Source organism: Vipera ursinii, assembly GCF_947247035.1.
Source record: "Vipera ursinii genome assembly, chromosome: 6".
In the NCBI taxonomy this organism is placed as follows: domain Eukaryota; kingdom Metazoa; phylum Chordata; class Lepidosauria; order Squamata; family Viperidae; genus Vipera; species Vipera ursinii.
Window position 1 is genome coordinate 36,858,436 of NC_139515.1, and position 13,453 is coordinate 36,871,888.

Sequence of the window (13,453 nt, forward strand, 5' to 3'; positions counted from 1 at the left end):
GGTCATAGCAAACACTCTTTTCCAACAACCCAAGAGACGGCTCTACACATGGACATCACCAGACGGTCAACACAGAAATCAGATTGACTATGTGCTCTGCAGCCAAAGATGGAGAAGCTCTATACAGTCAGTAAAAACAAGACCATGAGCTGACTGTGGCTCAGACCATGAGCTTCTCATTGGAAAGTTTAGGCTTAAACTGAAGAAAGTAGGGAAAAGCACTAGGCCAGTCAGGTATGAATTAAATCATATCCCTGTTGAATATACAGTAGAGGTGAAAAATAGATTTAAGGAATTAGATCTGATAGACAGAGTGCCTGAAGAACTATGGAAAGAGGTTCGCAACATTGTACAACAGATAGCATCCAAAACCATCCCAAAGAAAAAGAAATGCAAGAAAGCAAAATGGCTGTCTGAGGAACCTTTGCAAATTGCTGAGGAAAGGAGGGAAGCGAAAGGCAAGGGAGAAAAAGAAATATATGCCCAATTGAATGCAGAATTCCAGAGAATAGCTAGAAGAGATAGGAATGCCTTCTTAAATGAACAGTGCAAAGAAATAGAAGAAAACAATAGAATAGGGAGGACCAGAGATCTTTTCAAGAAAATTGGAGAGATGAAGGGAACGTTTAATGCAAAAATGGGCATGATAAAGGACCAAAACGGCAGGGACCTAACAGAGGCAGAAGAGATTAAGAAGAGGTGGCAAAATTACACAGAAGAACTATACAAGAATGAGCTTAACATCCCTGATAATCACAGTGAGGTGGTCACTGACCTTGAGCCAGACATCCTAGAATGTGAAGTGAAGTGGGCCTTAGAAAAGCTGAGCAACAACAAAGCTAGTGGAGGTGACAGTATTCCAGGTGAGCTATTCAAAATCTTAAAAGACGATGCAGTAAAAGTGCTACACTCAATTTGCCAGCAAATTTGGAAAACTCAACAGTGGCCACAGGATTGGAAAAGATCAGTTTACATTCCAATTCCAAAGAAAGGCAGTGCCAAAGAATGTTCAAACTATCGCACCATTGCACTCATTTCACATGCTAGTAAAGTTATGCTTAAAATCCTACAAGCTAGACTCCAGCAGTATGTGGATCGAGAACTACCAGAGGTACAGGTAGGATTTCGAAGAGGCAGAGGAACTAGAGATCAAATTGTCAAAATACGCTGGATCATGGAGAAAGCTAGAGAGTTCCAGAAAAACATCTAGCATTGACTATGCTAAAGCCTTTGATTGTGTGGATCATGTGGCAAGTTCTTAAAGAGATGGGCGTACCAGACCATCTTATTTGTCTCTTGAGAAACCTATATGTGGGCCAAGAAGCAACAGTGAGAACTGGACAGGGAAGCACTGATTGGTTCAAAATTGGGAAAGGATTCCGGCAAGGTTGTATACTGTCGCCCTACCTATTTAACTTATATGCAGAGCACATCATGAGAAAGGCAGGGCTAGATGAATCAAAAGTTGGAATTAAGATTGCTGGAAGAAATATCAACAACCTAAGATATGCAGATGATACCACTCTAATGGCAGAAAGTGAAGAAGAACTAAAGAGCCTCTTGTTGCGGGTGAAGAAGGAGAGTGCAAAAGTTGGGTTGAAAGTAAACATTAAGAAAACTAAGATCATGGCATCTGGCCCTCTCAATTCCTGGCAAATAGATGGGGAAGAAATGGAGGTAGTGACAGATTTTATTTTCCTGGGCTCCAAGATCACTGCAGATGGGGACTGTAGCCAAGAAATTAAAAGACGCTTGCTCCTTGGGAGGAAAGCCATGACAAATTTAGACAGCACACTAAAAAGCAGACATCACCCTGTCAACAAAAGTGTGTATAGTATGGTCTTCCCAGTTGCAATGTATGGCAGTGAAAGTTGGACCATAAGAAAGGCCAAGCGCCAAAGAATTGAGGCCTTTGAGCTATGGTGCTGGAGAAGACTCCTGCGAGTCCCTTGGACTGCAAGGCGATCAAACTGGTCAGTCCTAGAAGAGATCAACCCTGACTGCTCTTTAGAAGGCCAGATCCTGAAGTTGAAACTCAACCCAGCTCGCTCCTTGGTTCTCCGTGGACCTGCGGGAGATGAAGCGCCGGAGAAGCAGCCTAGAGAGCATTTGGAGGTCCAGTTGGTGTGAGTCTGACCAAACACAGTTAAGTTCCTTTTCTAGATCTTATCTTGTGGCAATGGAGGTGGCGAAGCGTGCTCACTTCTCCACCCTCATTGCATCCACAGATAACCACCCGGCTGCCCTGTTTAGGGTGACCCGTTCCCTTTTAAATAAGGGGACGGGAGAGGACCCCTTGCAGGGACGGGCCGAGGAGTTTAGTATCTGGTGGATAAAATCTCTCAGATTCGGGCTGGCTTGGACTCTGATTGGGTAGTGTGATGAAGGGGAAACGATGGGTTTGGCCGATAATATCTGGGAAGAGTTTGATCCTGTGACTCCGGATGAAGTGGACAGGATCATGGAGAAATTAAGTGCCGCCACATGTTTGTTGGACCCGTGTCCCTCCTGATTTATGCGGCCCGGAAGGTTACACGAGGCTGGCTCCTGGAAGTTATAAATGCTTCCTTGAGTGAGGGGTGCTTCCCTGCCACCTTGAAGGAGGTGGTGGTAAGGCCCCTCCTCAAGAAACCTGCCTTGGATCCAGCTATTTTAAACAACTTTCGTCCTGTCTCCAACCTTCGCTTTCTTGCGAAGGTTGCTGAGAGCGTGGTGGCAAGGCAGCTCCCTTTGGTCCTGGAGGAAACTGAGTATCTGGATCCGTACCAATTCGGGTTTCAGGACCGGGTACAGCACGGATACGGCATTGGTCGCACTGGTGGATGATTTCTGGCGGGCCCGAGACAAGGGTTATTCCTCTGTCCTGGTCCTTTTAGATTTCTCAGCGGCTTTTGATACCATCGACCATGGTATCTTGCTGCGCCATCTTGAGGGGTTGGGAGTGGAAGGCACCGTTTTACGGTGGTTCTCCTCCTACCTCTCGGGCCGCTCGCAGACGGTGTTGACAGGAGGGCAGAGGTCAACCGCTAGGCCCCTTAGTTGTGGGGTGCCTCAGGGGTCGGTACTCTCGCCCCTCCTGTTCAACATATATATGAAGCCGCTGGGTGAGATCATCCGTGGTTTTGGGGTGAGGTATCATCAATATGCAGATGATACCCAGCTCTTTATCTCCACCCCGAACCAAGCCAGTGATGCCCTCGATGTGATGTCCTGTTGCCTGGAAGCGGTACGGATTTGGATGGGGAAGAACAGGCTCCAGCTCAACCCGGCCAAGACTGAGTGGCTCTATGTACCAGCATCTCGACTTGTCCAAGAGGTTCCATCTTTGGTTATGGGAGGAGAGGTGTTGCCTCCCGTTGATAGGGCGTGCAATTAGATTTAGATGTAAATATTATGAAACAGACATCATGAGAAAGGCAAGGCTAGATGAATCAAAAGTTGGAATTAAGATTGCCGGAAGAAATATCAACAACCTAAGATATGCAGATGATACCACTCTAATGGCAGAAAGTGAAGAGGAACTGAAGAGTCTCTTGTTGCGAGTGAAGAAGGAGAGTGCAAAAGTTGGGTTGAAACTAAACATTAAGAAAACCAAGATCATGGCATCCGGCCCTCTCAATTCCTGGCAAATAGATGGGGAAGAAATGGAGGTAGTGACAGATTTTATTTTCCTGGAGAAGACTCCTGCGAGTCCCTTGGACTGCAAGGCGATCAAACAGGTCAGTCCTAGAGGAGATCAACCCTGACTGCTCTTTAGAAGGCCAGATCCTGAAGCTAAAACTCAAATACTTTGGCCACCTAATGAGAAGGAAGGACTCACTGGAGAAGAGCCTAATGCTGGGAAAGATTGAGGGCAAGAGAAAAAGGGGACGACAGAGAATGAGGTGGCTGGATGGAGTTACTGAAGCAGTAGGCGTGAGCTTAAATGGACTCCAGAAGATGGTAGAGGACAGGAAAGCCTGGATGAATGTTGTCCATAGGGTCGCGATGGGTTGGATACGACTTCGCAACTAACAACAACAACATTATGAACCAGATTTAAAATCTCAAACCCATGAAGTACCTAGAAACTGTAGCTGTAAATAATTAATTACCCATGCTTTCCTGAAGTGTTTTTTTTAAAAAATCTATTAAATTATAAAGTAATTTATATTTTAAACACCAGGTCTTTATATAGTTAAGTCTTGAAAGTCATCTTGTGACTATGCCTTTATGCTCACCTAGATTAACAGCAATCATGAAACATAGAATTTTGTGCTAGTTATACCTTTGAAAAATGTATTTAATGTATTCAATATTTAGTATATATTTTTAAGTTACCATATTCCATTTAAGGCAATTTACGAACACCTCCTTTTATGTATTGTGGACTACAAATAAAAACATAAGATATTGTGTGAACATAACCCCTATGTTACAATTATACTTGCAGTTTACATTCAACCAATTACCAGAAAAATAAGACCATTACTTGGTATCACAAAAGAAAGAAATGTATAGTGCTATTTTTTAAAAAAGTTATTTATTCCTTTACAGTGATTCCAAATAATATGTACTAGTGTTATAGAAATGTAGATAAATGTAGCTCTACTCATTACAGATTCCTTTATGAATCTCAGTTTATTCCACATTTGTTATTCTGTAACAGAAGTCTTTATAAATGGTTGTATTAATTTAGAAGTTAGAAAACCTTCCACACACAAGTTGTATGGATAATATACCACAAAGTAGCCATCATTCTATACATACACACATATCCAAAATCAATTGTTTAGCTCAAAATCCTAGAGAAACAAAATTGCTTTAAGAGTGTCATCACAAGATTGTAAGAATATCACATTTATCTTCCAAACTATATCATGAACAAGCAATCTTATGCTTATTTTATAATACTGAAATCTGTATTTAAACATGTTATGGTTAAATAATGCTTTGTATCTTTGAAACAGAATATATATATTTTTCAAATTATTTTTGTGATTATATTTTAACTCATAAAGAGGTCAGACTGACGGACATAGTAGTATCCTCATGAACCTCCAAGTTAGACTAATATGAGAATTTAATATTTTCAGTACACATTTAACACAGTACTAAGAATGAAACTCTTACTAACACATGACAACTATATTATATATAATTGGATGTATAATTACTGAAATGTGCTGTACATGGGGCTGCCCATGGAACATCATCTGGAAGCTTCAACTTTTACAATAGCATACAGTTATTTACTTAATTATTTAGTTATTTATTTAGAAGATTTATATAGCAACTACTTACCCTCAGTGATTCTGGAGGGGCTTACAATCAATCAAAAAACCTAATATAAAAGAATAAAACACAGTAACCCTCTTCCACGACCACCACCACCCCAGCGATAACACACAATCAAATGAGCCACTTGATGGGTTCCATCCCACTCTGGGTTTCCCAGGCCTGTTGGCAGAACCAGGTCTTTAGGGCCTTGTGAAAAAAATGTAAACTGGGGGGGCCTTCACTTATTGTATTTCTGAACTGTTCATCTCCCTCAAAGACCTGAGTTATATCATTGCTTCCTAAGTTGCACTGGCTTCCAATTTTTGAGACCAATTCAAGTTCCTGATCACCTTTAAAACTCTAGACACAGAGAATTAGGTTATTTGTGATATTGTCTCTGCCTGAGGCTATATATCCATCCCATTAGGTCAGCTAAGATATTCCAGGTCCCCTCTCTTAAATGCTGATGGGACCTTGTAGGTGCATCTTCTCTATAGCCAACCCAGTCCTTTGGAAAACTCTTCCAAATGAGATTCAAAGGCTCCCTACCCTTCTAACCTTCCAGAAGGCCATGAAGACCTGTTTCTTCCTATAAACATTGGTCTAGGGTAGAGGCTAAATTAGGAGGCTGATTGGTCTACCACCTGGTGGAAAAGGTTTTCATTGATTGTGGGCTGCCTAGGATTACATGAGATAGGCATTTGTATAAGTTACATAAATAAATAAACATCTCTTTAGTCAGAATAATTTTTTCTCTTTATTTTTAGGAAATAAAACTAAGATATTTTTTAAGATGCATTTAGTTTGCTATAGTAAAATGCAGTTATTAACTCTAAATGTATGCTTTATTTTCTCTATTTCTATCAGGCACAATAAATTAGGAAGCAAGACAGTTCAAATGACTACAGGTTTATTGCATGTTAAAGCTCTCTACAAGAATCTGAATTACTAATGGTCAAAGCAAACTGGCGGTAGATAAGAGTCCACAGAATTCAAGGTGGGCTGGACTTAGATCTCTTGTGAGCTGGAAGACATTCAAGAGTGATCACGTGCCTGACCCCTCCCTTGGGGTCAGCTTGGTCATTTTCTACAATTTCTCTACATGTTAGAGAGCTGATTTACTTGATGGACTCTGCCTCCCATTGTATCTACTTGACTATCTCATTCTGACAAGATTTACACACTTGTGTTCTTTTGAATAAACAATGCAAACTATTAGTATCCTGGAAAGCAACTTTTCTGTTACTATGCCTATTCTAAGAACGAGGTTCCCATAAGATCAAGATGTCTCCCACCCTGCTAATGTTTTGAAGGGCCTTGGCACCCAGACCCTTGGCAAGAATGAGTCAAGCCCCCCCCCCCCGCTTTGGGCATGTAAGTTTATTTCTTTTGTTTCCATCTGTTTTTGTCACTTTTTCCACCTTTACTATTTATGTTTTTCTATTATTATTTTTTCTTGTTAACCTTTATTACCTGTAATCATTCAGAGCTGTTGTGAGTGGGGTGACATATACATTTAAGTAACCACTACAATAATAATGGCAATCATCTTCAGCAAAGTTACAGAAAATTGCTTTGGCCTTGAACACATCTTCTTTCTCACACAATTACTCCAACATCTACTAAAAATAAAATACGGTGACATATACTTAATACAGCATAGAATTATAAATTCAGCAAGGCAGAAATGTTTTTTCACTCTCAAAAGATTTAGTTTTGAATGCAGTTCCACAGAATGAAAATTTTCAACAATGAAAAACTGTCTAGGACTTTTAATTCATTTATCCCACATTAAATCATCCAATGCCCTTGCCTAGTCTCATAGCCAATTACAGCTACTGCTGACTTTGTCCTTACATTAGAGTCACTGTATGTCTTCTACTTCCATCCCCTTTTCTTAAGGAAATATAGCACTGCTAAGCAATTAATCTACATGCAAAAATTTCACCCTTTTTATAGGACATGAATACCAAATGTAATTTCTAAATACTTTTCTTTTAAAATGAGAGACTGCTACATTAAACATTAGCACTAGCACGATAAAGAATGTGAATGAGAGATTACTGAAGGACTAAGAGAGGACAGCTCTTCAAATAACAACTCTCCTCTCCAAAACACAGTATCACTTAAAAGAAATGTACTGCATATTAAATTGTGCATATTTAATAAGATTAGTAAAAACAAAAAATCACTATTAAATGTAATTCTAATACTGTAATTTATTTTATTTATTTATTTATTTTATTTAATTTGTATACCGCCCTTCTCTCGAAGGACTCAGGGCGGTGAACAGGGCAATAAATACTAAAATACAAAAATACAAAAATTAAGAAGAGATTAAACCATAATGCCCAAATACAACAAATAAATTACATAAAAACAGTAATAAAACCCAAACCCATCAGACCAGTCCAGCTTGTTCAAACAAATAGGTCTTTAGATCACGTCAGAAGGAGCGAAGGTCGGGAGCCATCCGAAGCTCAACCGGTAAACGGTTCCACAGATGAGGCGCACCCACAGAGAACGCCCTCCCCCTGGGGGCCACCAGTCGGCACTCTCTGACTGGTGGCACCCTGAGGAGGCCCTCTCTGTGGGAGCGCACTGGGCGGAGGGAAGTTGATGCCGGCTGCAGGTGCTCCCTAAGGTACTCCGGACCCATGCCATGTAGGGCTTTAAAGGTCATTACCAGCACCTTGAATCTCACCCGGAAGGCAACTGGAATTAGATGTAGCTCACTCTAAAAAAATGAAGGGCTAGTTTTAAACTTACCAAAATCCAAAAATTCTGTTTTGTTAATTTGTCACATGTTGATAAAAGTATACATCTTAATACTTCAAGATTAATTTGATTTCAGACTATAAATACTATGTACATTCATATTTTACTTTAAGTGTATAATTTTCACCTGAAATACTACTGTGTTGAAATTGTGTCAAAATATACAAATTGGAAAAAAATATATATTACTAACAGGAAGAGAAGAGGCTGTGAATAATTTGCTGACTAAATTGCTAATCCTCATTAGGGTTTGAAGATTTCTGATCTCTATTAGAAATATTTTAAATAAAAGTATATCATAAGGCCACATAACTTCAATCTTGATTGCTAACACTGTAAAGAAGCTATTATATTTCTGTCAGTTCAGGTCTTATTTAGAACTGCTTTTAATCTTAATATTACAAAAATATTATTTCTACTGGTATTTAGCCTGCTTTAATTTCTTTCAAACTTGCAGCTGGACAGAAGCAAAATTCTGCTTTTATTTCCTTGTTTCTTATAAAACTTAGCTATGGCACATATATCTGCTGTTTCAGTATCATTTACTACAATTTAATAACAGCTGTTTCTTTAAGAGTATAAAACAGTAAGTTAAAATTAAAAATTATTTTTGCTACACATTATTGTACAATGATCCATTTCTTTATACAACATAAAAATCGCTCAATGCTTAAGATATGTAAACTAAAAACATGCCAAATCACAACTGCCTTTAAACTATGCATTTGGTATTTATTTATTTAAAACAATTACCATATTTTCCGGCGTATAAGACGACTTTTTAACCCATGAAAATCACCTCAAAAGTTGGGGGGTCGTCTTATACGCCCAGTCGCCTTATACGCCGGAAAATCAGTGGGTGGCGTCTGGCGGGAGCCGGCAGGGCAGTCCTGCGCACGCGCGCACTCCCCGTCCGACGCTCTTCCCTCTTGAGGCAGCAGCTGCCTCAAGAGGGAAGAGCATGGAGCCGGCAGGGAAGTCCTGCGTGCGCGTGCGTTTGCAGGACTTCCCAGCCCGCTCGCTCTTCCCTCTTGAGGCAGCTGCTGCCTCAGGAGGGAAGAGCCGGCTCACTCTTCCCTCTTGAGGCAGCAGCTGCCTCAAGAGGGAAGAGCGTGGAGCCGGCAGGAAAGTCCTGCGTGCGCGTGCGTTTGCAGGACTTCCCTGCCAGCTCGCTCTTCCCTCTTGAGGCAGCAGCTGCCTCAAGAGGGAAGAGCGTGGAGCCGGCAGGGTAGTCCTGCATGCGCGTGCATTTGCAGGACTTCCCTGCCCGCTCGCTTTTCCCTCTTGATGCAGCTGCTGCCTCAGGAGGGAAGAGCCGGCTCGCTCTTCCCTCTTGAGGCAGCAGCTGCATCAAGAGGGAAGAGCGTGGAGCCGGCAGGGAAGTCCTGCGTGCGCGTGCGTTTGCAGGACTTCCCTGCCGGCTCGCTATTCCCTCTTGAGCCAGCAGCTGCCTCAAGAGGGAAGAGCGTCGGACGGGAGCCGGCAGGGAAGTCCTGCTCCCGTCCGACGCTGCGCTTCCGCCGGGTGGTGCTGGCCGAGACGAGCCAGCAGGCAGCCGCCATGAGCGCGGCGCTGAGGGGCAGCAGCCCCACGCGCAGCAGCAGCCACCAGCTCAGCAACAGGTCCGAGCACAGGAGCCGCACCGCCAGGCTGCCCAGGAAAAGCAGCCACACCGAGAAGCTGCACGCCCAATCCAGCTCCATGAGGGGCAGGGCGGGAAGCTGGCCGGGAAGAGGGACCGGGAGCCCGGGCCGAGCGCGCCTCAGCCGACAGTGAGAGGGAAGCGGCACATGAAAGAGGCTGCGGGCGGAGCTGCCCCGCCCTGCGCCGAATGGGAGAAGTTCAAGGCCTGGGGGGGGAAAGCAGGAGGGGTGCCGGCCATGGCGGGGTGGCGGCTGCCCTCCGGCGCTGCCTGCCGCCCGGGAAACGCTGCGTCTCGGGGGCCAGCAGAAGCGCGGGAGCAGTGGGAGGGCCAGCGGGGCCAGTCGGGCCTTCGCCTCCTCTGCGACGGACAGGGAGGGCAGGGCATGTAAGTATTTTCCAGCGTATAAGACAAAAAACCTTGAAAAACTTCTTAAAAGTAGGGGGTCGTGTTATACGCCGGGTCGTCTTATACGCCGGAAAATACGGTATAAAGATATTAGAATCCCTTGAACATTTATAGTGTTAGAAGACACAAATCTGTCTTCAATCAAATATCCCATAAATAGAACGCAAACAATATATCTACATCATTCATAGGCCAAAACATATGACAAAACTGAAAAATTTCTGACAGGTAAAATTTCAGCTTCTGGAAAAACAATTGATATTATTACTAACACTGCAACATGTCGTAAAACAGGGTACATAACCCCAATTTACCATTAAATGAAATTTGGTCAACAGATTTTTCAGGGCCAGCTATTTCAAGCCAAAAAGATGTCTCTTTACATTCTAAAGAGACAATCTTTCAAGTAATATTAGCTCCAAAAGGACAAAGTACATTAATTCATTTCGCATGTAGCCCAATTCATAATTGAAAACAAAGCAGAGTAGTTACACACCTACCTCAATACATTACTTTCTCAGGCATAGTATACCGCCCTGCTTTGTTGAAATTAAAATAATATCTCTCTGCTGTAGTAATAAATCTACCAATTTTTACCAGTTTACAGCTACGAGGCAGCAGTTGTTGGTACAGTCAGTTTCTACAAAACAGTGTATGCAAAGGACTCAAGCTTAGTTACTATTAAAATAGGAAGAAGCTTGTTTGAAAATGCCATTTTGGGAGGGAAAATGGAATGGTGGACTAAAACTGTTCCGTGGCAGTTGGGACTGTTAGGGAGGGAAGGTAGTATGCCAACCAGCAATAGCATAAAATGAATGGGTTCCTACTCATGGTAAGAAAAAATAATCTCTTCAGTGTGAAAATAAAAAGCCATACTCGATGAACAACTAAAGGGGAAGTTAACTACTAAACCTAGAATAGCGTGAGTATTACCTTTTTCACAGTATCAAAAACAATCATTTAATTACCTTACTATTTTTTTTTACAAAAGCTGTAGACTGTTTTGTTATCCATTTATTTTTGTAAGGCTTTGCTTCTCTACTATTATTACTAGTATAGGTCCAACAGAAAGAAATTGCTTGAATTTGTCAAGTTTTAATCTATTAGCATTCAAAAATACTGAGACTTCACAAATATAAAAAATAGTTTTAGCTGGTTTTAAAATAAATAATATTGATTAGAACTGGTCCTCTTATTGCTGCCTTATAATTCTATGATTGTTCAGAAAGTTCAGGCTGACTGTTCCTGATGTATACGCCATAGCACACTTAAAATATATATTCTGAGAATATGCTCTAATATGCTTTTCTCCTTCAATCAGAGACTTAAAAGAAGACTGACAGGCCATAGCAAGACTAGGGGTACAATTTACCTTTAATATTTACTATATAATTTCACAATATCAAAGAGTAGGTTTTATTATTCCAAATATACTCCCAGGACCCATAACAAACAACCAGATCATTGGATAAACTAAAACTGTTTGCATTTTTGTGTCATGTCACTTCTGAAGAAGCAGTTTAGTACAGTACATAGCTTCAGCATCCTCCCAGTTATTGAAAATATAGAAAATGTCCTGCTTTTTGCTGAGAAGCCAAGTGTTATAGCTAGAAGTAACAAAAGCCAACTTCTCCTTCAGTGCAGGATAAAATCTTTACTAGCTTATATACGGTATGTCTATTCAAATCCAAGTTTCATTACTCCAGGGGAATTCTTCTCAAGTGATTGATATGGACAGCAACCAAATTAGTCAGTTCCATTGAATTCTTGTTGAGTATCATAGCATTAGACTTCCTTACTGATTTCCAAAACTAGACAACTTCCAAAACTAGATAATTAACATGCATTAAAACAGCAGTATATAAAGGAATTATTCAAAATACTATAATATGCACCACATCAGTTTACTGACTTTCCTATCTATTCTATCTATTCTACCAGAATGAATCAGAAGGATTCATTCAGAAGAAGATTGTGATTTGAATCTCTTTCCCAGACAAACTGCCATTATGTAATGGCAGTTACATAATAGTTAAAACTTCTTCTCTTTTTTACTCTTCAACATCCTGATAGGGAAGTTGTATATTCCATTTTCTGCACTTACTCAGGATGGATTGATTTAAATCAAGGTATTATAATCAATGAATTAAAGAAGAAATACAGCTAATAACAATCTAATACAAATTGTCCCACTTAAAAAAGTAGTTAGTATATCTAGGGAGTAAATTGTTAATTTAAATTAAGTATGATTTGTATCATCTTAAACATTTTGGAAGACTTTCCCTATTTACCCAGACAGACCATTTTTATAAGTATTTCCTACAATGTGCAATCTTACAAAAATATAAAACTATACAGATAGTCCTCCACTTATAATCACAATGGAGTCCAGAATTTCAATCATAAGTCATTGCAGTCACAAGTTAAGACACACGTGATGTGTCCAGCTTTTGATTTTTGCCATGGAATGCCGCAACTTGTCATAATTGTAAACCAGCTACCAAGTACCCAAAAAGTGAACAGAAGAGTCATAATTTTGAGGATGAGTCATAAGTAGCTTTTTAAAAGTCCCTTTTAATTTTGAAACGTTATTAAAGAATCAATTGTAAGTCAAGAACTACCTTTAGGGATCTCTACACTAGAGAAGATTAACAATTTTTTTTAACTCAATGTGCATAATAATTCCCATTCAGACATTAACTTTTAGAGCTATGATTATATCTCAATTTACTTAAGAAAAACTTAGTATTTTCTATTTTTTATTCATCATAATTTATTTGCATTGTTTCATTTTAAAGCAGAGGTCACCAACATTTGTCGGTTGGCGGACCGGAGGAAAAGGGAGGGGAAAGCACTTTATACACGTTCGTGCATGCACACACAGGGCTGTGAGCATGTGCATGCCACAAATGGGGTGGGGCTAGCACCCACGTGATACTAGCCCTGCCTCGTTCTTGCATGGCACAGCACATTTCTGTGCTCTGCAGTGTGACGGTGGCCGTTTTTGCAGCGCAGAGGCGGCCCATTTTTGTGTTCCACAGTGCGGCGGTGGCCCCTTTTCACACACTGCATCATCCTGTTTTTGCACCCCACAGCCACAGCGCTAGCGCGAGGGTGTGTGCACACATACACGTACTGGTCAGCTTGTCTTGCAGCCTAGTGGCCAACCTGCCATGGCCCACTACCAGGCCGCGGCCCACAGGTTGGGGACCCCTGGTCTAGGTTGACTACTACTATTACTTTTGTTAATGAAAGGAGATCATATAGTGGAAATAAGATTGGTTTTGAAAAAATATGAAACATTCATTTCACTTTACATGACTGCTATATTTTCTGGGCAAATTTTGATTATGGAAAAGTAGTCAA